General features: G+C 40.4%; 1 long non-coding RNA gene across 1 annotated transcript in view; it reads left to right on the forward strand.

Moving 5' to 3' along the window:
- Positions 1 to 27,662, forward strand: part of LOC132227579 (uncharacterized) — a 41,436-nt gene that overhangs the window by 10,273 nt on the left and 3,501 nt on the right. The gene's annotated exons all lie outside the window — the stretch shown is intronic.

The raw sequence follows: 27,662 nt of genomic DNA on the forward strand, positions 1-27,662 counted from the left end.
GATAGCTCCAAACAGGGTATGCAGGGCCAGTCACAAACAGCATCTGATATTGTCCTGTACTAGAGATTGGGAGTCATAACAGATCTACCTAATACACAGACACAAACCCAAACAGGCAACCAAAATGGGGGTGGGGGGTGGAGGTAAACAAGCCCCACATGAAAGAATAAGAGAATTCTACCGAAGAAGAGCTAAATGAAATGGAGATAAGAAATTTATCAGACATAGAGTTCAGAATAATGATGGTAAAGATTCTCAATAGCATGAGAAAAGATATTGTAACTGTGAAGAATGACATAGCATTAATAACACAGTGGAAGGAACACACACCAGATTAGGGGAAGCTGAGGATCAGGTCACTGAATTAAAAGATAGGTAGAAAAAAACAATCAGAGAACCAAAACAAACAAACAAACAATAAACAAGAGGACAGCTTAAGGGAGCTGTGGGACAACATGAAACAAACAATATTCACATAATAGGTGTTCCAGGCCCAGCTGGCATGGCTCAGTGGTTGAGTATTGACCTATGAATCAGGAGGTTATGGTTCAATTCCCAGTCAGGGCACATGCCCGGGTTGTAAGTTCGATTCCCAGTGTGGAGTGTGCAGAAGGCAGCTAATCAATGATTGTCTCTCATCATTGAATTTTCTCTCTCTCCCTCTCCCTCTCGGAATCAATAAAAATATATATTTTTTAAAAATAGGTATTCCAGAAGGGGAAGAAAGTGAGCAAAGGATAGAGAATGTGTTTGAAGAAATAATGGCAGAAAACTTTCCTAACCTAATGAAAAAAAAAGTTACACAAGTTCAGGAGGCAAAGAGTCCCAAGCCAGAAGAACCTAAACAGGCCCACACCCAGACACATCATAATTAAAATGCCAAAAATTAAAGACAAAGAGAGAATCTTAAAGGCAGCAAGAAAAAAACAATTTGTTACCTACAAAGGCGGTCCCATAAGGCTGACACCTAATTTCTCATCAGAAACTCTACAGACCAGAAGGGAATGGCATGACATATTCAAGATAATGTAAAGCAAGGATCTGAAACCAAGATTACTATATCCAGCAAAGCTGTCATTCAAAATAGATAGTGAAATAAAGAGCTTCCCAGATTTAAAAAAAAAAAAAAAAAGGCAAAAGGAGTTTATCACTAAACCAGCACTGCAATAAATGCTAAAGGGACTGCTATAATAATAAGAAGAAATAGAGAGAGAAACATACACATAAAGAATTAAAATGGTAATAAATAAGTACCTATCAATAATAACTTTAAATGTAAATGCTCCAATCAAAAGACATAGGGTAGCCGAATGGATACAAAAATATGTACCGATTACATGCTGTCTACAAGAGACCCACCTCAGAATAAAAGACTCACACAGGATGAGAGTGAAGGGATGGAGAAAAATTTTCTATGCAAATGCAAATGAAAAAAAAGACTTCAAAATGAAAGCCATCACAAGAGACAATAAAAGTCACTATATAATACTAAAGGGATCTATCCAACAAGAGGATATAACCCTGATAAACATATATGCACCAAATATAGGAGTGTATATATATATATATATATATATATATATATATATACACACACATACACATACACATACATACATACATACACATAATTCTGGAGGACGTTAAGGAAGAGATCAACAGTAATAAAGTCATAATAGGGGACTTTAACACCCTGCTGACTTCATTGGATAGATCTACTGATAAAAAATTAACAAAGGAAACAGAGACTCTAAATGACACACTGGATCAGATGGATTTAATTGACCTTTATAGAACATATCACCCCAACACAGCAGAATATACATTCTTGTCAAGTGCACATGGGGCATTCTCAAAGATAGACCACATGTTAGGACACCAAACAAGTCTCTACATGTTCAAGATTGAAATCATATCAAGCATCTTCTCAGATCACAATGGAATTAAATTAGAAATAAACTGCAGTAAAGGGGACATACAGATGGCCAATAGACATATGAAAAATGCTCGAAGTCATCGATCATCCAAGAGATGCAAATTCAAATAACAAGGAGGTGTTACTTCACACCTGTCTGAATGGCTATCATCAACAAATGACAAGTGCTGGTGAGGATGTAAAGGAAAAGGAACCCTAGTACACTGCTGGTGGGCATGCAGACTGGTGCAGCCATTATGAAAAACAGTATGGTGTTTTCTCAAAAAATTAAATATGGAACTGCCATTTGACCAAGTGATTCCACTTCTAGGAACATATCCTAAGAAACTCGAAACAGCCCTAGCCGGTTTGGCTCAGTGGATAGAGTGCCAGCCTGTGGACTAAAGGGTTCCAGGTTTGATTCCAGTCAAGGGCACATGCCTGGGTTGTGGGCTTAATTCCCAGTAGGGTATGTGCAGGAGGCAGCCAATCAGTGATTCTCTCTCATCATTGATCTTTCTATCTCTCTTTCCTTCTTCCTCTCTGAAATCAATAAAGATATATTAAAAAGAAAAGAAAAGAAACCCGAAACACCAACCAGAAAGAATGTACATACCTCTACATTCATAGCAGCACAATTTACAATAGCTAAAATCTGGAAACAGCCCTAGTGCAAATCAGTAGATGAGTGGATAAAAAAGTTGTGGTGCATTTATACCATAGAATACTATGCAGCAGTAAAAAAAAGAAGGATCTCTTACCCTTTGAGACAGCATGGAGGGACCTGCAGAGTATTGTGTAAGTGAAATAAGCCAGTCAGAGAAAGATAAGTATCACATGATGTGGAATCTAATGAACAAAATAAACTGATGAACAACATAGACCCAGAGATACTGAACCATGGAACAGACTATGGAACCTCAGAGGGAAAGCAGGAGTGAGTGAATGGGAAGAGATCAACCAAAGAACTTGTATGCATATATGCATAACTCATGGACACAGACAATAGGGTGGTGAAGGCCTGGGCCTGGGGACAGGGGCAGGCTAGAAGGGGTCAATGGGCAAAAAAAGGGGACATACGTTATACCTTCAACAATGAAGATTTAGTTAAAAAAATAAACTGATCAACAAAATAGGTCCAGAGCCATGGATGCATGGAACAGAATGACAGATCTCAGGGTAGGGGGATGGAGGGGAAAGAAAGATATTAACCAAAGAACATATATGCATGTATGCATAGCCCATGGACACAGACAATAGTTTGGGGAAGGCCTGGAGAGGGGCTGGGGCAAGGTGGAAGAGGGCAAAGGAGTGTGGGGATAAAGAGACATCTGTAATACTGTCAACAAATTTTTAAAAAAAATATGTTGATGGTCTGAACTAGAGTAGGATTAGAGTTGGAGAAAAGTAAATGAACTAGAGAAATGTGATTGTCAAATTGTTTAGAAGATGACTTATCAAGATTTAATGGTTTGCTTGGATAGGGGGGTGACTTCTGCAACTGGATGAATGCGGGTGCTATTTCCTGATCTGGAGAATATAGGAAAACTAGCAAGTTCCTGCTGATAGTGGTGGAGAAGTGGGAAGGAGAGACACCAATTTCAACTGTGGGCCTGTTAATTTTAAGGGGGACTTTAAAAAAGAAATACCCATCTAGCAGGCAACTTGAGAATAGTTCTGTATTCACTAAGAAAAATATCTGTGTTTAAGGTATATCTATAGCACAGAGGCAGATTTGTTGTGAAGCTGATGAAGTTAATCTTCAGGTCTCTTGCAAAGGCCCCTTTCAAGGACCTGAGACAAGCCCTAACAATTCTATATTTAATCAGCTGTATTAATTTTCTTAAGAGGGTCTTCTAATTGTGTAAGCTTCAGGCCTCAGAAAACCTTGAATCTGGCTCTGAGCTATAGGTCAAAATCATCAGTATACAGAGGGTAATGAAGGAACCTGGAAAGGAGATTGCCTTAGGAGAACTGACGTAGTTTCCCTGTATTCGTGCTTTCATTTTCTGTGGTTTCAGTTACCCACACTCAACTGTGATCTGAAAATCCCATATAATAAAAGGCTAATATGCAAATAGACTGAATGGCCGAACAACCGAATAACCTGTTGCTATGACGTGTACTGATCACCAGGGGGCGTGAGCGGAACATGGCTGGCATCGGCAGCAGGCAGCAGAGTGCCAAACACGGCGGGTGTCAGCTGCAATGGGATGGTGGAGCAGGTGAGTGGGGGCACCAGACCAAGATAGGGTGCTGGTCACTGTCATCAGGGTGAGCCTCTGATGGTTACTGAAAATTCTTTGCTTCCATGCACCACAGTCCTACCCAGCACTCACACCTGCTGCCAGCGCCAGCCCCATTCACACCACTGCAACCACTGGAGTCACCACTTAAACCCATTGCCGGTGCCAGCCCCACTCACACCCACAGCCGACCCCAGAGCCGCCGCTCACACCTGCTGCCAGTGCCTGGCGCCAGTCCATCAGCGGGTGGTGTGAGCAGCAGCTGCCTGCCCCAATTGCCCCTGAGGGCTTCTCCACTTCCCCTTACTGCTGAGGGACGATCTGGGCAGCAGCTGCCACTCGTACCTGGTGATGGCACCTGCCCCAATTGCTGCGCACTGTCAGCAGGTGTGAGTGGGGCCTGCACCATCAGCGTGTGGGAGCAGCGGTGGCAGGAGCAGGGCTGCCGGAAGACAGGGGACTGGGTGCCATGGCAAGAGGGTCTGAGACCCACCCCTGTGCCCACTGCAGCCTCTGGGCCCACAGTTCCTTTCAAGGTGCATGAATTCGTGCACTGGGCCCCTAGTATTAAATAAAATATTACAGAAATAAACAGTTCATAAGTTTTAAAGTGCATGCCATTCTGAGTAATGTGATGAAATCTCATACTGTCCTACTTTATCCCTTTGCCTAGTATATCCATGCTGTATACACTATCTACCCGTTAGTCACTTAGTAGCCATCTTGGTTATCAGATCAACTATTGTGCTATGGCAGTGCTTGTGTTCAAGTAACCCTGTTTTACCTATTAATGGCCCCAAAGTTCAAGAGTAATGATGCTGGCAATTTGAATATGCCGAAGAGAAGTCATAAAGTGCTTCCTTAAGTGAAAAGGTGAAAGTTCTTAATAAGGAAAGAAAGAAAATATGCTGAGGTTGCTTAGATAAGAATAGTAAGAATGAATCTTGTAACTATGAACTTGCCTGATTTTTATAAACTTTATTGTAGGTATGCATTTATAGGAAGAAAACAGAGTATACTGTACTATGTTCAGTACTATCTGCAACTTTAGGCATCCACTGGGGGTCTTGGAACACATCTCCCCCAGATAAGGGGGGAATTACTGTATAGAGTAAAAAACAACAGAGGTCTTATTATTTTACACATAATTTTCTAGGCATGGCTATTATTTTAAATCAGGTGTAAGAAAAATCAGGAAAAAAACATCATAAAAATAAGTTAAGCCCAGACAACGTGGTTCAGTGGTTGAGCGTCAACCTATGAACCAGGAAGTCACAGTTCAATTCCTGGTCAGGGCGCATGACTGGGGTTGCTGGCTCTATTCCCATTGTGGGGCGTGCAGGAGGCAGCCAATCAGTGATTCTTTCTCATCATTGATGTTCCTATCTCTCCCTCTCCCAAATCAATAAAAATATATATGTTTTAAAAAATATAAGTTAAGAGTTTGTGGCCATACAATAAATACTCTATGGGTCAGTTGAACTTAAAAGCTTTATATGTTTATATTAAACTATAATCAACATTTGGATACACTCATAATGAGTAATTTTGATAACCGTGTATGAAAAAGTTAAGCTGTATTTTTTCCAACTCTCAAAAGAGGAATGAAAATTTAAATTGAGAAGCTTTGTAGTTTTTATATAAATACTTTTCGCATCACATAATTATTTACTACAGGGTGGGGCAAAGTAGGTTTACAATTGTTTGTATGGAAAATAATGAAATTAGGAAAAAAACCAAGATGGCGGCATAGGTAAACACCGGAGATTGCTGCCTCGCACAACCACTTCAAAAATACAACTAAAAGATGGAACAGACATCATCCAGAACCACAGGAAGGCTGGCTGAGTGGAAATTCTACAACTAGAAGGAAAGAGAAAAGCACACAGAGACTCAGAGGAGGCGCGGTGCGGGAGTAAAATACAAGGGTACGGAAGCGCATGCGGAGAGGGCTGGCGGCTGAGGACACCGTTGTCTTTTTCAATCGGGAGGGAGTCTCAAGCACTGAGCTCCTGTTCTGGGCGAGTCTCTGGGGACCCAGACTCATACGGGAGAAACTGGACTGTCTGGAATTGGTCGGAACTCAAGGGCAGCTTTCTCTAGGAGGTGCTTGCAGCGATTGCCGGGATACTGAGAAGCGGGGCTTCTGAGGGCAGCCATAGCTGCTTGTTCCGCCTTGTTGATCCCCTGGGACCCTGCCCTGCCCAAGCTATGGGCAGGCTTTTGCATATGAAAGGCCTGGCCCTTTGCAATCTGATAATTACCTAACAAACTGCAGCTGGCACAAGGCCCCAGGGCAACTTGCATTGCTTCACAGCTGGCTCCTGTTGCATAGCCTCAGGCAGAAGCTAGATTAGTACCTCCTTAGAGATCCAGGAGCCAGTGTGCCCGGTGGTCAGAGTGGGACCATCCAGATTGCAGCTCCTCGGATCCATAAAGGACACACTCAGAGGGCAGACTCAGTGAGCACCAAAGCCCCACTGAAGCAAGTCTTGCCCAGAGGGGTGTCTCCAGCACAGAAGTTCTCCCACTGCAGACACAGCTGATTCTCACAGCCAATTGGCCCGGAGGTCAATCCCTCCCAGTGTTACCTACAACAATCAAGGCTTAACTACAACAAGACTGTGCACAAAGCCCACAAGGGGGTGTACCAAGAGTGTCTGCCTCAGGTAATCGGGGCGGCTGAGCCACTGGGCCCTATAGGACACCTAGCACAGAAAGCCACTCTATCGACACAGTGAAGCATAAAAAAATGTGGAGACAAAGAAACAGGACACAAATGACAGAAATGGAGGAAAGCAAACTACTGGATATAGAGTTCAAAACTACACTTTTAAGGTTTTTCAAGAACTTTCTAGAAACTGCCGATAAACTTAATGAGATCCTCAAGAAATCTCGTGAGAACCTCGAGGTTGTGATAAAGGACCAACTAGAAATTAAGCATACACTGACTGAAATAAAGGATATTATGCAGAGTTCCAACAGCAGACTAGAGGATCTCAAGAATCAAGTCAAAGATTTGAAATACAAAGAAGCAAAATGAAAAAAGAGTCCAAAAATAGGAAGATAGTGTAAGGAGTCTGTCTCTGGGACAGCTTCAAGCGTACCAACATCCGAATTATAGGGGTTCCAGAAGAAGAGAGAGAGCAAGATATTGAAAACCTATTTGAAGAAATAATGACAGAAAACTTCCCCTACCTGGTGAAAGAAATAGACTTACAAGTCCAGGAAGCGCAGAGATACCCAAACAAAAGGAATCCAAAGAGGACCACACCAAGACACATCATAATTAAAATGCCAAGAGCAAAAAACAAAGAGAGAATCTTAAAAGCAGCAAGAGAAAGAAACTCAGTTACCTACAAGGGAATACCCATACGACTGTCAGCTGATTTCTCAACAGAAACTTTGCAGGCCAGAAGGGAGTGGCAAGAAATATTCAAAGTGATGAATGCCAAGAACCTACAACCAAGATTACTCTACCCAGGAAAGCTATCATTTAGAATCAAAGGTTAGATAAAGAATTTCACAGACAAGAATAAGCTAAGGAGTTCATCACCCCCAAACCAGTATTATGTGAAATGTTGAAGGGTATTCTTTAAGAAGAGGAAGAAGAAGAAAAAGATAAAAAATATTAACAAAATGGTAACAAATACATATCAACAATTTAATCTAAAAAGCAAAATAAATGTATAAGAAATCTAATGAGCAGAATAAACTGGTGAATAAAATGGAATCAGAGGCATAGAAATGGAACAGATTTATGTTTCTCAGAGGGAAGGGTTGTGGGGCGGGGGCGGGAAGAGATTAAACAAAGATCTTATATGCATATAGGCATTACCTATGGACACAGACAATAGGATGGCAAAGGCCTGGAGTGGGGTGAAAACTGGGTGGAGGGGGCAATGGAGGTGGGGGGAGGAAAACGAGACATCTGTAATAATCTCAACAATAAAGATTTTTTTTAAAAGAAGGAAAAAGAAAGAAAGAAAATAATGAAATTAATAAATAATAATTCACTCTGGCTCAGGGTGAGCTCAGTTGGAGCGTTGTCTGGTACACCGTAAGGTGGCAGTTTCAATGTCCAGTGTCCAATGTTCAGTGTCCAGTTCCTGGACAGGGCACATGCACAAGTTTCAGGTTCAAACCTCAGCCAGGGCACATATACGAGGCACCTGATTGATATTTCTCTCACATTGATGTTTCTCTCTCTCCCTTCCTTTCTCTAAAACAAATTAAAAATAAATAGTAATACAAGAATAAACTGTGCTCATAACTATAAACCTAGTTTTACCCCACCCTTATGTATTTCATAACATAATTACATAATATAGGCATATATAATATGTATATGAGATAAATGTACTAGTTATTCTTTGCCTAAAAACTATTCTGTTTTAATCAGTGGACTTCTCCATTTTTAAAAATTGTCAAGGAAATCTTTAATAATGTCATGTGATCAGAAATTTCATATCTAATCTAAATCTCTGATTCTCATGAAGGAAGAGGAACATTTTTTAAAAAATCAGCTTTATTGAGGTATTTTCTACATACATTAAGATTTATCAGTTTTAATTAAACATTTCATTGTGTTTTTGACAATATGTAAAGCAGTATAACTACTGTGAAAATCTAAATATAATGTTTCCGTCACCCCCAAACATTCCCTTGTTCCCCTTTGCCATTAAGTTCCTCTCCTAATCGCTCATCCCTGCCCCAGGCAACCACTGATCTGTTTTCTGTCATTACAGCTTTGACTTTACTAGAATTTTATATAAATGTTTATAGTCTTTTGTGTCTGGCTCTGGCTTCTTTCACTTAGCATAATGCATTTGAGATTATCCATGTTGTTTCATGTATGAGTAGTTCCTTTTCATTTATATTTTTAAATAGGTTTTTTATTGACTTCAGAGAGGGGAAGGGAGAGGGAGAGAGTGATTGAAACATCAAAGATGAGAGAGAATCATTTATTGGCTGCCTCCTGCATGCCCCCTACAAGGGATTAAGCCTACAACCGTGCCCTGACCAGGAATCAAACTGTGACCTCCTGGTTCATGGGTAAATGCTCAACCACTGGTTCATGGGTCAATGCTACATCAGCCAGGCAGTAGTTCCTTTTTATGCTAAGTATTAGATTCCATTTTGGACATATCACAGTTTATCAGTTCACTAGTTGATAGACATTTGTGTTGCTTTAGCTTTGGGCCATCCTAATATATAAAAAGCCATCACGACCTAAACGACCGGATGGATGACCAAACAGCAGGCTGCCGCCATGAGGGAGCTCCCTCCTGGCCCCAGCCTGGGCACGGCAGCAGCAGGAGGGAGCTCTGAGCCCCGGCCCAGGGCGCGTCAGAACTCTGGTTCTCAGGCAATCAGGGGTGTGGCCGGCCTTCAAACTGGACCCTGACAGGAGGGAGGAGAGAGCCCCATTCCTCACGGAATCAGCCGGTCAGCTTGCTGTCAGTGGCCTGCCAGCCAGGAATCCCATTCACCTGCACCCAGAACCCTGACAGCAGGGAGGAGGGAATATGTCTTATAGTGAATGGTTAGTAAAACTTGGAGATGGCAAACTTGATAGCAGTTTTCATTTAGAAATGGATATTGAAATCCCCTGTGAAATGATTTGTAACAGATCTATTATTGAAGCTACCTTTGGAAATACTATATCTATGGATAATATTAAAAATATATCTAAACATGTGATTCTTTGTCCAAAAAAATGAGCACATTCAAAAATTAAATGAAGAAATTTTGAATATACTTGATGGAGATATTCACACATATTTGCGTGATGATTCCATTGATTCAACAGATGATGCTGAAAAGGAACATTTTCCCATGGAATTTCTTAATAGTATTATTCCTTCAGGAATGCCGTGTCATAAATTAAAATTGAAAGTGGGTGCAATCATCATGCTACTGAGAAATCTTAATAGTAAATGGGGTCTTTGTAATGGTACTAGATTTATTATCAAAAAATTGCGACCTAACATTATCGAAGCTGAAGTATTTTTTTTTATTTTATTTTATTTTTATTGCTTAAAGTATTACAAAGGGTATTACATATGTATCCATTTTATCCCCCCGCCCTAGACAGTCCCCTAGCCTCCCCTATCACCCAGTGTCTTATGTCCATTGGTTATGAAGCTGAAGTATTAACAGGATCCACAGAAGGAGAGGTTGTTCTGATTCCAAGAATTGATTTGTCCCCATCTGACACTGGCCTCCCATTTAAATTAATGCAAAGACAGTTTCTCGTGGTGCCGGCATTTGCGATGGCTATTAATAAATCACAAGGACATACCCTAGACAGAGTAGGAATATTCCTACCTGAACCCATTTTCGCACATGGTCAGTTATATGTTACTTTCTCTCGAGTTCGAAGAGCGTGTGATGTTAAAGTTGAAAATACTTCATCATAAGGGAAATTAGTCAAGCACTCTGAAAGTGTTTTCACTCCTAATGTGGTACAGAGAGATATTAGAATAAGTTTAATTAATTTATCAGTCATTGTTTGTATCAGTGTTGTTTTTACATCTGTTTTTGTTGTTTTTATATCATGTCTTTGTTGTTGTTATATCATGTTGTGATTGTTTATTTATTAACAGATTTATATATTATTTTCATATACATTTTACTAATTTTCTTTCATCTCTGACACTTCTATTATAGAGAAAGGGCAAATAGCAGTATTAAAATATTTCCTCTAATTAATTCCCTTTTATTGTGCATGAATTTTGTGCACTAGGCCACTAGTTATAAATAAAGCTGCTATAAATATGTACATACTAGCCTTCACATAGACATCTGTTTTCATTTCTCTTGGGTAAATTACTTAGAAGTGGGGTTGCTTTGGAGTGGGTTACAATGTAACATGTATTTAACTTATAAAAGAAACTGCCAGACTTTTCCAAAGTGGGAATACTATTTTGCATTCCTGCCAGCAATATATGAGAGTTCTAGTTGCTCCCCATCCTTCACTGTACTTGGTATTGTTGGTCATTTTACTTTTAGCCATTTTAGTGGGTGCCATGTTTTCTCATTGTATTAATTTGCATTTTCCTAATAACTAATCATTTCTGTGCATCATTTCATGTGCATATTTGTCTTTTATATGTCATTTTTGGTGGAGTATCTGTTCTAATATTTTTCCATTTATTAATTGGATTATTTGTCTTACTGAGTAAAAGTTATTTATATGCTCTGAATACAAGCCTTTTATCAGATACTAGGGTCCCGGTGCATGAAATTCGTGCACTGGGTGTGTGTGTTGCGGGGGGGGGGGGGGGTGTCCCTCAGCCCAGCCTGCCCCCTCTCACATACTGGGAGCCCTCAGGCGTTGACCCCCATCACCCTCCAATCGCAGGATCAGCCCCTTGCCCAGGCCCCTTGCCCAGGCCTGACGCCTCTGACAGAGGTGTCAGGCCTGGGCAGGGGACCCTCATTTCCCCCCATCACTGGTTCTGCCCCCAGCCCAGGCCTGATGCCTCGGCCAGAGGCGTAGACCCCCATCACCCTCCAATCGCAGGATCGGCCCCTTGCCCAGGCCTGACGCCTCCACCAGAGGTGTCAGGCTTGGACAGGGGACCCCCATCTCCCCCCGATCACTGGCTCTGGCCCCCGCCCAGGCCTGAGGCCTCTGGCCCAGGAATCATGCCTGGGCAGGGGACCCCCATCTCCCTCTGATCGCTTGCTCCACCCCCCGCCCAAGCCTGACGCCTCTGACCCAGGCTTCAGGCCTGGGCAAGGGGACCATCATATCCCCCCAATCCCCGGCTCCGCCCCCCACCCAGGCCTGATGCCTCGGCCAGAGGAGTTGACCCTCATCACCCTCCGATCACCAATCACTGGATCGGCCCTTTGACCAGGCCTGAGGCCTCCAGCAGAGGTGTCAGGCCTGGGCAGGGGACCCCCAGCTCCCCGCGGTTGCAGGCTCCGCCCCTGCCCAGGCCTAATGCCTCTGCCCTAGGCGTCTGGCCCGGGCAGCGGGCACCCGCAGCTGCAGCAGCACCGCGATCGTGGGCTCTGCTTTAGGCCCAGGCAAGGGACCCCTAGCTCCCGGGACTGCCAGCTTCGACCGTGCCCAGCTCCCATCGCTGGCTCCACCCCTACTTCCTGCTATCACTGGCCAGGGCGGCAAAGGCGCCTGATTCTCTGATCATGGCTGGGGGGCAGGGCAAAGGTGGCCCCAGGGCCGCCTTTGCCCTGCCCCCCAGCTCTTAGCTCCCCCCTGGGTTTCCGATCACTGTCAGTGGCAGGGGGCTTCTTCCTGCTTTCCCTTTCGCCTCCCTGCATTGTGCCTACATATGCAAATTAACCGCCATCTTGTTGGCAGTTAACTGCCAATCTTAGTTGGCAGTTAATTTGCATATAGCCCTGATTAGCCAATGAAAAGGGTATCGTCGTACGCCAATTACCATTTTTCTCTTTTATTAGATAGGATATGCTTTGAAAGTATTATCTCCCAATCTGTGGCTTGTTTCTTAAAATTGTTTTTGTAGCTAATCCTCACCCAAGGATATATTGCCATTGATTTTTTTAAATCTTTATTGTTGAAAGTATTATATATATCCCCCTGTCTCCCCCATTGACCTCTTCCAACTTGCCCCACGCCCCAGGCCTTCACCACCCTATTGTCTGCGTCCACAGGTTATGCATATATGCATACAAGTTCTTTGGTTGAACTCTTCCCACCCACCCTCCCCTGCCTTCCCTCTCAGGTTCAACAGTCTGTTCTGTGCTTCTATATCTCTGGATCTATTTTGTTTATCCGTTTATTTTGTTCATTAGATTCCGCACATGAGTGAGATCATGTGATATTTATCTTTCTCTGGCTTATTTAGCTTAGCATAATACTCTCCAAGTCCATTCATGCTGTTGCAAATGGTAAGAGGTCTTTCTTTTTTCTGGCTGCATAGTATTCTATTGTGTAAATGTACCACAGCTTTTTTATCCACTCATCTGCAGATGGGCACTTGACCAGAATCCAACCCGGGACCCTTCAGTCTGTAAGTCGATGCTCTATCCACTGATCCAAACTGGCTGGGGCTTAAATTTTCTTAATAGTATCTGTCAAAAAGCAGAACTTTTAAGATTCGATGAAGTACAATTTATCAATTTTTTCTTTTATCTTGTACAGCATTCTGCCTAAGAAATTGTTGTGTAATCCAAGTCTCACAAAGATTTTTACTATGTTTTATAGTTTCAGAAGTTTTATGTCTTTCCTATAGGTCTATGGTACATTTAAAGTTAATTTTTTGGCATATGGTGTGAGGAAAGAGTAAAAGGTTTTTCCATATGGCCGAAACCGGTTTGGCTCAGTGGATAGAATGTCAGCCTGCGGACTGAGAGGTCCTGGGTTCGATTCCGGTCAAGGGCATGTACCTGGGTTGCGGGCACATCCCCGGTGGGGGATGTGCAAGAGGCAGCTGATCAATCTCATTGATGTTTCTAACTCTCTCTATCTCTCTCCCTTCCTCTCTGTGAAAAATCAATAAAATATATTTAAAAAAAAAAAAAAGGTTTTTCTATATGGATGTCCAGTTGTCCCAGCACCATTTGTTGAAAAGACTATCCTTTCTGCTTTTGAATAACTTTGTTCCCTCTGTTGAAAATTAAATGAATATATTTGTATTTGTCTATTTTTGGACATTCTATTATATTCCACTTAAATACATATTTGTGATAATCTTTTAATAATTACAATAATTTATTTTACTTATATGAAACATATTTTGTAGTTATTCTAGGATATTATGAGTTTTATAGTTTGAATGATTTGTATTCTTCCCAAACATACACTTAAATGTGTTTTTAACATGTATAGTTAATTCATTCATTCAACTGGAAATATATATGTGTAGTCTAGGTATTTTGCCTTAAGTAATTACTAGGATAGTGAGTTATCATTGTAGGGAATATTTTTTTTTTAATCTTCACCCAAGGATTTCCGTTGGTTTTTAGAGAGAGTGAAATGGAGGGAGAAAAGTGGGAAAGTGAGAGGGAGAGGAAGGGGGAGGGAGAGAGATGAGAAAGAGAGAAACATCTATGTGAGAGGAACACATCAATTGGCTGCCTTGCACATGAGCTCTGTCTGGGGCTTGAGATCAAAACCTGCAACCCCGGTACACGCCTTTGACCAAGAATTTAACCCGAGACCCTTCAGTCCACAGCCTGACGCTCTAACCATTGAGCAACTGGTCAGGGCTGGAATATACATTTCTCATGTATAAGAAGTGATTAGGCATACGTTGTTTGCTTATAGCTTCATTTTCTAAGAACATAGAAAAGCAAATAAAATAAACTATTGTCATGTGGAAATCTTTAAACTAACCCAAACTATGTTCTATTAAGGAAGAATGAAAAGGAATGCTGAAAATGTAAAAGAATAAAGCAGAATAAATTCTGTTCTTTGCAGATAACAGCCACATAAATACCACAAATAAGAAAGGGAATTTCCTGACTTCTGCTTCCAAGCAATTCCAATAAATGAAGGAGGAAGTGGTTTTTCCTTCTTAAAAAAAAAAATTATTGTTGGCAAGATTAGTGTAGTTCCTTTCACTCTTAGGATTTTAAACACGTGTACACTAGTATCCTTGAACTTAAACCTTTGGGATTTTGTCAGGTTCTTGGTTTGCAAAATGTTAAATTGTTTCAGTAAAAGGTCACTCTTTTGTGGAAATGTTACAGAGCCCGGGAGAGGATGCATTAACAAGAGGCAGAGAGAGAAACACCCAGGCATTAACACTTGACTGGGAAGGATCCCTTACTCTGGTGGAATACGCATAAGCTTAGGAGTCAGAATGCATTTGCATTTCATCTTTAACTTTTTAACATGAGTCAGGGGACAGGGGCAAGTTTCTTCTCTACGTCAGGGTTTTTCTTGGCAATTATGCTTGGGTGACAGTATTGTCACGAGGATTAAATTGAATGACGCTCAGTACTGTGCTTAGCATACAGTACACATTCAGTAAATATTAGAGCCCTTTCCCACTTCTTCCAGCGATTCTTCAGATAGGCTAAGAAGTTCTCTGGGGGTATATTGCATTCCCCACAGCAGAAGCTGACCTGTTGGTTCTTCCTCATTCTTTTAGTAACCGAATGATACAAGTTTGAAAGTGCTGGAGAGCAGGAGAACATCTGAGCTTGGGGATCAGACTTTAGGATAAGAAACTAGTTCAACAGGAAGTGTGCACGGTCAGCCCTTTAAGGATCATATGCTCAAGGTGTCCAATCCCATCTCACATGTTTAATACCTCAAATGTCACTTGATGGTAGAAGACTCTCTAGGGAACTCTGTGAGAACAGTACCTAGCTGTAGTGGAAGGCTGACCTGACAGCACCTTTTAGTCTTTTTCTAGCCTTCTTTGTCCTCATGTAATTTAATTATGTCCTCTCTAGCTGCAGCTTTTAAATTCAAAGACACTTATTATTAGTGTCTGTCACCTTAAATTACCAGATTCAGGCCCTCCTCACCTCCTCCCACCTTTATCCTGTGAAAAAGACAGTGGTTCTGTCTAATTTAAGTTGCCTCTGGTTCCTCCTCCCTGCTCCCCCAAATACCTGCCCTTTCACAATTAATTGTATTCCTAAAGGCAGGAAAAACTTTCAAAATGCTCTGGCTATTTATTGGGAAGACTTCCACATGGCTATTAGCAAAAAACAGATTCTCAGTTATGTGTGCAAATGTCTTAATGTGCTTTTGGGATATTGCAGAAAAATTATCAAGTCTTATTTTGAGAATATCTGCCAAAACACAAAATAGTCTCAATCAGTTAGACTGATCATACTAATTTATTAGTATTGTTATGTCAGCATCACTATTCCCATTTTTCTGAAAAATAAAATAAAGATTAGAAGTTCCTCTATACTCTTTAAGCACAGCATAGGCCCCAAGAATATAAAAGGAACAATATTTGCACCTTATGCTTAAATCAAAAGGAAGGAAAGCTAGGATTAGAAATCAAAGTCCCTAATTCTGTTTTGTTTTGTTTTGTTCATTTACAAAAAAAAATGCTATTGCATTTGATCTATCTCAGGCATAAAAAAAAAAAAAATAGCTCAGCTGGCATAACTCAGTAGTTGAGCGTCAACCTATGAACCAAGAGGTCACAGTTTGATTCCTGGTCAGGGCACATGCCTGGGTTTCGGGCTTGATCCCCAACCTTTTTGTGGGGCATGCAGGAGGCAGCAGATCAGTGATTCTCTCTCATCATTGATGTATCTCTCTCTCCTTTTCCCTTCCTCTCGAAATCAATTTAAAAACATATTAAAAAATACACAGAACTTTCTCTGATTCTATATAAAAATATATTTATATGTATATATATTTAACTTAAACTGTTAACACCTATAAATAATATTTCAGTGATTGATTGATTTCCAGAAGCTTATTATTTAAAAATTTTTTTTTATTGATTTCAGAGAAGAAGGAAGAGGTATAGAGACATAGAAACAGCCATGATGAGAGAAAATCATTGATTGGCTGCCTCTTGCTGCCCCACACTGGGGATCGAGCATGTGCCCTGACCAGGAATCAAACCGTGACCTCTTAGGTCGACGCTCAACCACTGAGCCACACTGGCTGGGCTATTCTGCTTTTTTTGTTCATGCATAAATTTGAGCCTTCTCAGACGTATATACGCTCTTTTACATTTTTTGTTCAAGTATCTCTCAGATGCAGCACCATCAAGACTAAGAAAAACACTCAGTCATTAATGCTTTATTCTGGAGCAAGTTCTGGTTAGAAGCGATAATTAAATGTCTTTGTTGTTTAAGCCATTGTTACATGGATATTCTGGTAGAGGCATACCTCATTTTATTGGTTTTGCTTTATTTGTGGTTCACAGATGTTGTGTTTTTTACAAATTGAATGCAAGACCTTCCACCAGCAAAAACATTATCACTCAGTTTATTGAAATACTCGCTTTATTGCAGTACTTACACTATTTCAATACTTGCTTTATTTAGGTGGTTTGGAACGCAACCTACAGTATCTCCACGGTATGCCTGTGTTTGCTGCTGAAAACGCATTAAATAAATTTGGCCTGTAGATGGCTTTATTTAAGTATTCTTCCAGATTTTCAAAGACTAGCTCATTTAAATCTTAACTCTTCCAGAACATAGAAAAAGTGGAGACATTCCCCAGCTCATTTCATAAGACCATGAAAGCCTTGATACCAAAACCAGATTAGGAGAGAAATAAAAGTAAAGGTCTATCTCATTACCATAGACACAAAAATTCTAAATAAATGATTAGTAAACTGAATCCAGCAGTGTAATAAATAGATAATATGTATGATCTAGTTCAGTTTCTTCCAGGAAGCAAGGGTGATTTAACAAAACAATACAAAGTACCAATGTAAATTATTCTATTAACAGATTAGAGTTGGGGGAAGCTATGATCGATTATTTAAATGTGATGGAAGTTTGCCATAAGTGAACTCTGGCAGTTGGTTCTAAATAGTGTCCCACAGATTCTTTATCCTGATAGGAGTCCTAGATGTGCTCAGTTTATCTCCTTTCACTGGGAAATTTTTTTTAATTATTATTTTTTCCACTGGGAGATATTTTCATTAGAGACATATAGAATTGTGTTTCAGGATTGCTTGCTTGATTTTATTTTTTAAAATTTTTTATTTTTTAATATATTTTTATTGATTTCAGAGAGGAAAGAAGAGGGAGAGTGAGATAGAAACATCAATGATGAGAGAGAATCATCAATCAGCTCCCTCCTGCATGCCCCTCACCGGGGATCAAGCCTGCAACCCGGGCATGTGCCCTTGAATGGAATCAAACCTGGGACCTTTCAGTCTGCAGGCCGACGCTCTATCCACTGAGCCAAACTGGCTGGGGCTGATTTTATTTTTTAAGTATTAGCAATGTCAGCATCTGATAAACCTGAGTTTTTTAGTAGAGGGTGAATAGAATTAGCACTATGAACTCTAATTAGCTCATTTACTTAACAGAATTGGAAGCCAGGGCTTTAGTTTCAGCACCCTTGTGATTATAAATTAGCACTTGAAGGTTGACCATATTTCTTTATTCTGATTTCTGTTAGGTAGTTCATTTTTTGAACAGCTAAACTAGATGGGGGAAAAAGGATAGTCTTTCATAAGAAGCTTTTATCCTAGTTGGAGATAATCACCACACATATAAGACTTGATACTTTATTTTTATCCTCTTATTCTGTCCTCTGCTTGAGGCTCTTGATCAAGAAAAAGCTCTTTAAACTCAAGCAGGACCAGGTCCAAATCCTTAAATTGCACTGTCCTTAAAAGGTCTTTGTCTTCCAAACAAGTCAGATAATGTTGGGACATTCCCATTAGTGAGTCACACGGACCAAACAACGTTTCTGTGTATTTTTTGCTGTAACTTTTTAATCTTCCCTTTCTTCCTTCCCTTTGCCTATTAAATGACTACCATGAATGCAAGACTCAGAAGTTAACAGGATCTTGTGTCGAGTATTTTTGTGATTCAAAAAACTTTGGTTATCTGGGTGTTGACAGCAGACTATAGATCAGTTTTTTATTTTAATAGAGAAACAATCCAAAAAAGTTTAAATAATATTTTTATCGATTTCAGAGAGGAAGGAAGAGGGAGAGAGAGATAGAAACATCAGTGATGAGAGAGAATTGTTGATTGGCTGCCTCCTGCACGCTGCCTACTGGGGATGGAGCCTGCAACCCCAGCATGTGCCCTTGACTGTATACTATCTGTAGTGGTTTTAAAACATAATTCACAAATTCTTTGGTATAACTCATTTCAAAAGGTGGAGCCCCTTCCTTGAACAAATAGATGTGACAGAAATGACAGTGTGGCATTTCTGAGAATAGGGCATAAAAAGGCATTCATTCTTTCTTTCACTCTTGGGTCATTTGTTCTGGTAGATGCCACATACCATATCATAGGATACTCAGGAAGCTTTATGGAGAGGTCCATATGGCCTCCAGCCAAGGAGTGAACCAATTTGGAAGCAGATTCTCCAGTCCTAGTCAAACCTTCAGATGACCAGCCCCAACCAACATCTTGACTGTAACCTCAGAAGAGACCTTGAGCCAGAGCCAGTCAGCTAAGCTGCTACTGAACTCCTGACCCACAGAAATTGTGATAATGTATGTCTTGTTTTAAGCCACTAAGTTTTGTAAGTAATTTGTTATGCAGCTATAGATAACTGATATATCATGCTGTAACATTTAGTAATATTGATAAACTTCTTATCATCTTGTAAGACTAGCTGTCTTATAGTTGACATTGTTTAGTTCTCATAAATGCATACTTTTTTGTTGTTGTTATTCCTTTGAACTATCTTGGATTGAGAGATACTCATCAAAGTAATTATTAACATTTTTCTATTTCTCCAATCTTCTGTATCTACTACTTTACAAAAGATGTTGCTATATTATTTGTTGCATATATATGATTATTATATCTTCACTAGAGGCCCAGTGCATGAAATTCATGCACTCGGGGAGTGGGGGTTCCCTCGGGGGATGTCCGACTGATGGTTTAGGCCTGCTCCCCATGCCTAAGCCAGCAGTCGGACATCCTTAGTGTTGCCACAGAGGTGGAAGAGGCTCCCATCACCGCTGCTGCACTCACCAGCCATCAGATGGGCTTCTGGCTGAGCAGTGATCCCCTTATGGGAGCGCACTGACCACCAAGGGGCAGCTCCTGTGTTGAGCGTCTGCCCCCTCGTGGTCAGTGTGTGTCATGGTGACTGGTAGTTCCACCATTTGGGCCATTTGAATATTAGCCTTTTATTACATAGGATAATGAATGAATATTAGCTTTGAACACTATAAAGTACCCTTATTGGTCTCATTTAATATTTTTACCTTATCTGATATTAAGATTACAACCCTTGCTTTTTAAAATTTGCATTTGCCCAGTACATCTTTGTTCATTCTTTTATTTTAGTATCTTTTATATACAGCACAAAGTGGAGTTTTATTTTAGGAGTCAATCTGAAAATCTTTTCCTTGTAATAAGTGATTAATCATATGTGTGTGTGTGTGTGTGTGTGTGTGTGTTTAAATATACATACCACAAAGAACAAAGGAAATGGAAGATACAATTTACTGGAAGACCACACATTGTTTTGTATATATAAATATGACATCATTGAGATCAGACATAGCAGTTGTGTGTGTGTGTGTATTTCTCTTGATATTAGGGAAATTTATATCTTTGTTCTAATGATTTTCCTTTATACCAATACTCCTATAATACCTTGGTTCTCCTTTTCTCAACGCATGGACTATTAGTTTCCTATTTGGAGAAATAACAAAAGAACTTGAGACCACCTCTTCTCTTCGCTGTGCCTGCCTCTATCCAATCTTAGTTAATAGTATTGTCTCCTTAATTATTGATTCTTGTCCTTCTGAATATCTCTTGGTTTATATATTCAGCTTTCTGGCTTTAAGTCACATCCTTGAAATCGCACATTTTACCTGTTAGACATCAGTGAACTATTCTACTTTTCCTTACCCCCCTTCTCTCATGTTTTTGTTATTGCTACATTGTTAGAGCATATACAATTTCATACTATTCTCTTTAAAGAAATTTTAAAACATATTTTTAATTATTTTTTTTTTTAGAAAGAGAGGAAAGGAAAGGGAGGGAGAGATAGAAATATCAATGAGAGAGAACATTGATTGTCCCCTGCATGCCCTTTACCAGGGATCAAACCAGCAACCTCTTTGTGCATAGGTTGACACTCAACCACAGAGCCACACCAGCTGGGCAAAATTTCATACTATTCCTTTTTTTGTTGTTGTTAATTCTCACCTGAGGATATCTTTCCATTGATATTTATTTATTTATTTATTTATTTATTTATTTATTTATATTTCAGAGAGAAAGGGAGAGGGAGAGAGAAACATCAATGATGAGACAGAACCACTGATCCACTGCCTCCTGCATACCCCACACTGGGGATCCAGCCACAATCAAGGCATGCGCCCTGACTGGAAATCGAACCACAACCTCCTGGTTCATAGGTCCACGCTCACCGGCTGGGCTCCATTGATTTTTAGAGAGAGTGGAAGGGAGAGAGAGAGAGACAGAGAGAGAAACATGGATGTGAGAGAGACACATCGATTTGTTGCCTCCCACATTCACCTTCACCAGGGCCAGGGATCTGGCCTGCAACCTAGATTAGTGCCCTTGACTGGAATCAAACCCAGGACCCTTCAGTCTGCAGGCTGATGCTCTATCCACTGCATCAAACCAGGTAGGCCTAGGGCATACTTTTTCTTTTCTTTTCCTTTTTTTATTTTCTAAATCTTTTTAAGTTCAATTTTCTTTAAATAATTAAATATTGAAAACTTTACAAAACATCAATTAAATTTGTTAAGGTTCTTTTCCTTTTTTCCCTCAGTGTATATAAGTATTGGTGGATCTTTTGTAGATACACCTACTTTTACTCCAAGGGACACATGGTTGATTCTCTCTTAAATCAACTTTTTTCAAACAGAAATCCCATAAGTAAATAGGGCCAGTCTATGTTAATTTTTTTGTGAGGGTGTTAGTTTCAGAAGACATCTTTAGTAAATAAGTAAAGGGGAGAGGTATGATTCTGTGGCCTGCTTGGTGAATCTTAATTGTGAAATTTCTTCTTCTTTCGGAATTTCTTTCCTGCTGCATTTGCTGCTTTTTCAGCCATGATCTCTGAGTACTTCCTCATACTATTCTTAATACCACGTTTGTTTTAGTCTTAGATATATAGATATATAGCTAAATATATCCAGTGTGTACCACCAGTCCCATTGTTGACGTTTTCTTGGTCCTCTCTTAGTTGGGTGCAGTTCTCAGGAAGGACTGATGAGTACAAAAGTCCTGGGTGTTTATCATACTGAAAGCTTTTATATAGCCTTGCCACTTATAGAGCAGTTTGTCTGCATTTAAATTCCTTGGTGCACATTCTTTTCCTTGATTATATTGTAGATGTTGCTTTACTATTTTCTGGCTTTGAATGCTGTGTTGAACTCTGATGCCAGGCTGGTTTGCTACCCTTAGAAAGTGATTTGATCTTTCTGCCAACCACGGATAATTTTTTTCTCTGTATTGAAGCAAAATAGTTTATAGGATAAATCTAAATGATGACCAATCCAGGTGTATTTAACTTGGTATATGATGTAACCTTTCAATGTGTATAGATTCAGGTCTTGGAGGAAATGGACATATTCCTAGAAAAATACAACCTTCCAAAACTTAATCAGGAAGAATCTAAAAATCTCAATAGGCCAATAACTATGGAAGAAATTGAAGCAGTAATCAAAAAGCTTCCAGCAAACAAAAGCCCGGGGCCAGATGGCTTCACAGGGGAGTTTTACCAAACATTTAAGGAAGAACTAAAACCTATCCTCCTCAGACTATTCCAAATAATTTAAGAGGAAGGAACACTTCCAAACTCATTCAATGAAGCCAGCATCACCCTAATACCAAAACCAGATAAAGACAACACAATGAAAGAGAATTACAGGCCAATATCCCTCATGAACATAGATGCCAAAATCCTCAACAAAATCCTAGCAAATCGGATCCAGCAGTACATCAGAAAATCATACACCATGACCAAATAGGGTTTATCCCAGGGATGCAAGGATGGTACAATATCCGCAAATCAATAAACATAATACATCACATAAACAAATTGAAAGATAAAAACCACATAGTCATATCAATTGATGCAGAAAAAGCATTTGACATAATCCAACACCCTTTCTTGATAAAAACTCTCAGCAAGGTAGGAATAGAAGGATCATACCTCAACATAATAAAAGCCATATATGACAAACCCACAGCCAACATCATCATCAATGGGCAAAAACTAAAACCATTTTCCCTAAGAACAGGAACAAGACAGGGATGCCCCCTCTCACCGCTCCTGTTCAACATAGTATTGGAAGTACTAGCCGTTGCGATCAGACAAGAAGAAGAAATAAAAGGCATCCAAATTGGAAAAGAAGAAGTAAAACTGTCCTTATTTGCAGATGACATGATACTGTACATAGAGAACCCTAAGGACGCCATCAAAAAATTATTACTTAATAAATGAACTTGGCAATGTAGCAGGATACAAAATTAATGCCAAGAAATCTATGGCATTTCTTTACACCAATAGTGAACCTACAGAAAGTGAGACTAAAAAAGCAATCCCATTTACCATCGCACCAAAAAAAATTAAGATACCTAGGAATAAACTTAACTAAGGAGGTAAAAGTCTTATATGTGAAAAATTACAGGACACTGAAAAAAGAGATAGAGGAAGACATAAACAAATGGAAGAACATACCGTGTTCATGGATTGGTAGAATCAAAATCATCAAAATGTCCATACTACCCAAAGCAATCTATAGATTCAATGCAATTCCCATCAAATTACCAACGGCATATTTCACAGATCTAGAACGAATGTTCCAAAAATTCATCTGGAATAAAAAAAGACCTCGAATAGCTGCAGCAATCCTGAGAAAGAAGAACAAAGTAGGTGGGATCTCAATACCAGATATCAAGCAGCATTACAAAGCCACTGTTCTTAAAACAGCTTAGTATTGGCACAAGAACAGACATAGATCAATGGAATAGAATAGAGATCCCAGAAATCGACCCAAACCACTATGCCCAATTAATATTCGACAAAGGAGGCAAGAGCATACAATGGAGTCAAGATAGTGTTGGGAAAATTGGACAGATACACGCAAAAAGATGAAACTAGACCACCACCTCACACCATACACAAAAATAAACTCAAAATGGATAAAAGACTTAAACATTAAGACGGGAAACCATAAAAATACTAGAGGAATCCACAGACAGCGAAATCGCAAACATATGCCGAAGGAATTTCTTCTCTGATACTGCTCCTAGGGCAATGGAAACTAAAGAGAAAATAAATAAATGGGACTACATCAAAATAAAAAACGTTTGCACAGCAAAGGAAACCATCAACAAAACAACAAGAAGGCCCACTACATAGGAGAACATATTTGCCAATGATATCACCGATAAAGGTTTAATCTCCAACATTTACAGGGAAATCATGCAACTTAACAATAGGAAGATAAACAATCCAATCAAAAAATGGGCAATGGACCTAGATAGACACTTTTCGAAAGAGGACATACAGAAGGCTGAAAGACATATGAAAACATGCTCAAAGTCACTAATTATACGAGAGATGCATATCAAAACAACAATGTGGTATCATCTCACACCTGTCAGAATGGCTATCACAGGGGTGGGCAAACTTTTTGACTCGAGGGCCACAATGGGTTCTTAAACTGGACCAGAGGGCCGGAACAAAAGCATGGATGGAGTGTTTGTGTGAACTAATATAAATTCAAAGTAAACATCATTACATAAAAGGGTACGGTCTTTTTTTTCAATAGTTTTATTCATTTCAAACGGGCTGCATCCAGCCCGCGGGCCGTAGTTTGCCCACGGCTGGGTTATCATCAACAAATCAACAAACAACAAGTGTTGGAGAGGATGTGGAGAAAAAGGAACCCTTCTGCACTGCTGATGGGAATACAGACTGGTGCAGCCGCTGTGGAGAACAGTATGGAGTTTCCTCAAAAAATTAAAAATGGAACTCCCATTTGACCCAATGATCCCACTTCTAGGAATATATCCCAAGAAGCCAGAAACACCAATCAGAAAGGATATATGCACCCCTATGTTCTTGCAGCACAATTCACCATAGCTAAGATTTGGAAACAGCCTAAGTGCCCATCAGCAGATGAATGGATTAAAAAACTTTGGTACCTCTACACAATGGAATACTACGCTGTGGTAAAAAAGAAGGAACTCTTGCCATTTGCAACAGCATAGGTGGAACTGGAGAGCATTATGCTAAGTGAAATAAGCCAGTCAGAGAAAGATAAATACCACATGATCTCACTCATCTGTGGAATATAGAGAACAACATAGACTGATGAACAGGGACAGATCCAAAGACAGAGAAACAGCGATCAGACTATCAACCCCCAGAGGGAAAGTAGCGGAGGGTGGGGGTAAGGGAAAGAGATCAACCAAAAGACTTGTATGCATGCATATAAGCCAAACCAATGGACATGGACAACCGAGGGATGAAAGCATGAGGGAGGGGGGAGTTTGGGGGTTAGTTGGGGGGGGGGGGATGAGGACACACTTGTAATACCTTAACCAATAAAGAAATTAAAGATTAAAAAAAAAGATTCAGGTCTTCTACCCCTCCCAACCAACCAATCCCCAAGAAAAGCGTGATTGAATTATAGTTGTATATATTAATTCTATTATTTTGACTTTCTTCTTAAAGGCATCTGGAAATATGTATGCTGTTTGTCTGATTTCTGTATTACGTTATCTTTCTTTGATCCTTTTAATATCTGATTTCTTTCTTTTTTCTTGGCTTTTCTTATTTCCATCCTCTATGTTCTTTTTTTTTCCCCTTTTTTTTAAATTAAATCTTTATTGTTCAGATTATTACATTTGTTCCTCTTTTTTCCCCCATAACTCCCCTCCTCCCAGTTCCCGCCCCACCCTCCGCCCTCACTCCCCACCCACTGTCCTCATCCATAGGTGCACGATTTTTGTCCAGTCTCTTCCCACATCTCCCACACCCCTTTCCCCCCCAAGAATAGTCAGTCCATTCCCTTTCTATGTCCCTGATTCTATTATAATCAAGAGTTCATTCTGTTCATCAGATTATTTATTCACTTGATTCTTAGATTCACTTGTTGATAGATGCATATTTGTTGTTCATAATTTGTATCTTTACCTTTTTCTTCCTCTTCCTCTTCTTAAAGGATACCTTTCAGCATTTCATATAATCCTGGTTTGGTGGTGATGAACTCCTTTAGCTTTTCCTTATCTGTGAAGCTCTTTATCTGACCTTCAATTCTGAATGATAGCTTTGCTGGATAAAGTAATCTTGGTTGTAGGTTCTTGGTATTCATCACTTTGAATATTTCTTGCCACTCCCTTCTGGCCTGCAAAGTTTCTGTTGAGAAATCAGCTGACAGTCGTATGGGTATTCCCTTGTAGGTAACTGAGTTTCTTTCTCTTGCTGTTTTTAAGATTCTCTCTTTATCTTTTGCTCTTGGCATTTTAATTATGATGTGTCTTGGTGTGGTCCTCTTTGGATTCCTTTTGTTTGGGGTTCTCCGTGCTTCTTGGACCTGTAAGTCCATTTCTTTCACCAGGTGGGGGAAGTTTTCTGTCATTATTTCTTCAAATAGGTTTTCAATATCTTGCTCTCTCTCATCTTCAGGCACCCCTATAATTCTGATGTTGGTACGCTTGAAGCTGTCCCAGAGGCTCCTTACACTATCCTCGCATTTTTGGATTCTTTTTTCATTTTGCTTTTCCGGTTGGATGTTTTTTGCTTCCTCGCATTTCAAATCATTGACTTGATTCTTGCGCTCCTCTGGTCTGCTGTCGGGCGTCTGTATAATATTCGTTATTTCAGTCCGTGTATGCTTAATTTCTAGTTGGTTCCCCAATATAAGATCGAGGGTCTTATTAGTTTTCATGTAGATCTCATTAAGTTTATCGGCAGCTTCTAAACAGTTCTTGAGAGACCTTAAAAGTGTGGTTCTGAACTCTGTATCTTCCATTGACAATTTTGTCCTGTTTCTTTGTCTCCGCATTTTGTTATGCTTCCTTGGTGCACCCCCTAGTGGTCTTTGTTCGCAGTCTTATAGTTAAATCTTGATTGTTGTAGCTAATTCCAGGGAGGGTTTGACCTCCAGGCCAAGTGGCTATGAGAATCAGCTGTGTCAGCAGTGAGAGAACTTCTGTCCTCTAGGGAGGTGCTAATCTAGCCTTTGCCTGAGGCTATCCAGCAAATGCCTCTGTGCAGGGCTTGGGCGGGGCGGGTCGCACAGGATCAACAGGGTGGGCCGGAGAGAGCAGTTATGGCGGCTCTCAGTCCTGTCCCCAGGGGCTCTGCCTCTCTGAGTCCCAGCACCTGCTGCAAAGCTCAGAGAGAAAGCTGCACTCGCTCTTACCAAAGCCAGACAGTCCCGCTTCTCCCGTTTGAGTCTGGGTCCCTAAAGACTCGCCTGTATCTGGAGCTCAGAGTCTGCGACTCCCTCCCGATTGAAAACGCCAACCATGCCCTCCGCTGCCAGCCCGCTCCACGCACTCCGCACCTCAGAATTTGACTTCAGCACTGCGCCTCCTCTGAGTGTCCGTGTGCGTTTCTCTTTCCTCCTAGTTGTAGGACTTCCACTCAGCCAGCGTTCCTGTGGTTCTGGGTGATGTCCCTTCCGTTTTTTGGTTTCACTTTTGAAGTAGTTGTTCAAAGCAGCAAACTCCGGCGTTAACCTATGCCGCCATCTTGGTTCTCCCACCATCCTCTATGTTCTATATGGCACATTGGTCCTAGCTATTTTTTGTTTTGTTTTGTTTCAAGTTGCATTTCCTGTGATGCAGACTCTGAGACAGAGATTAGTATGCACAAAGTTTATTGGAGTGTCCATGGGATGAGCAATTCTGAAAATGTGAAGAAAGAG

Source organism: Myotis daubentonii, chromosome 2, assembly GCF_963259705.1.
Source record: "Myotis daubentonii chromosome 2, mMyoDau2.1, whole genome shotgun sequence".
In the NCBI taxonomy this organism is placed as follows: domain Eukaryota; kingdom Metazoa; phylum Chordata; class Mammalia; order Chiroptera; family Vespertilionidae; genus Myotis; species Myotis daubentonii.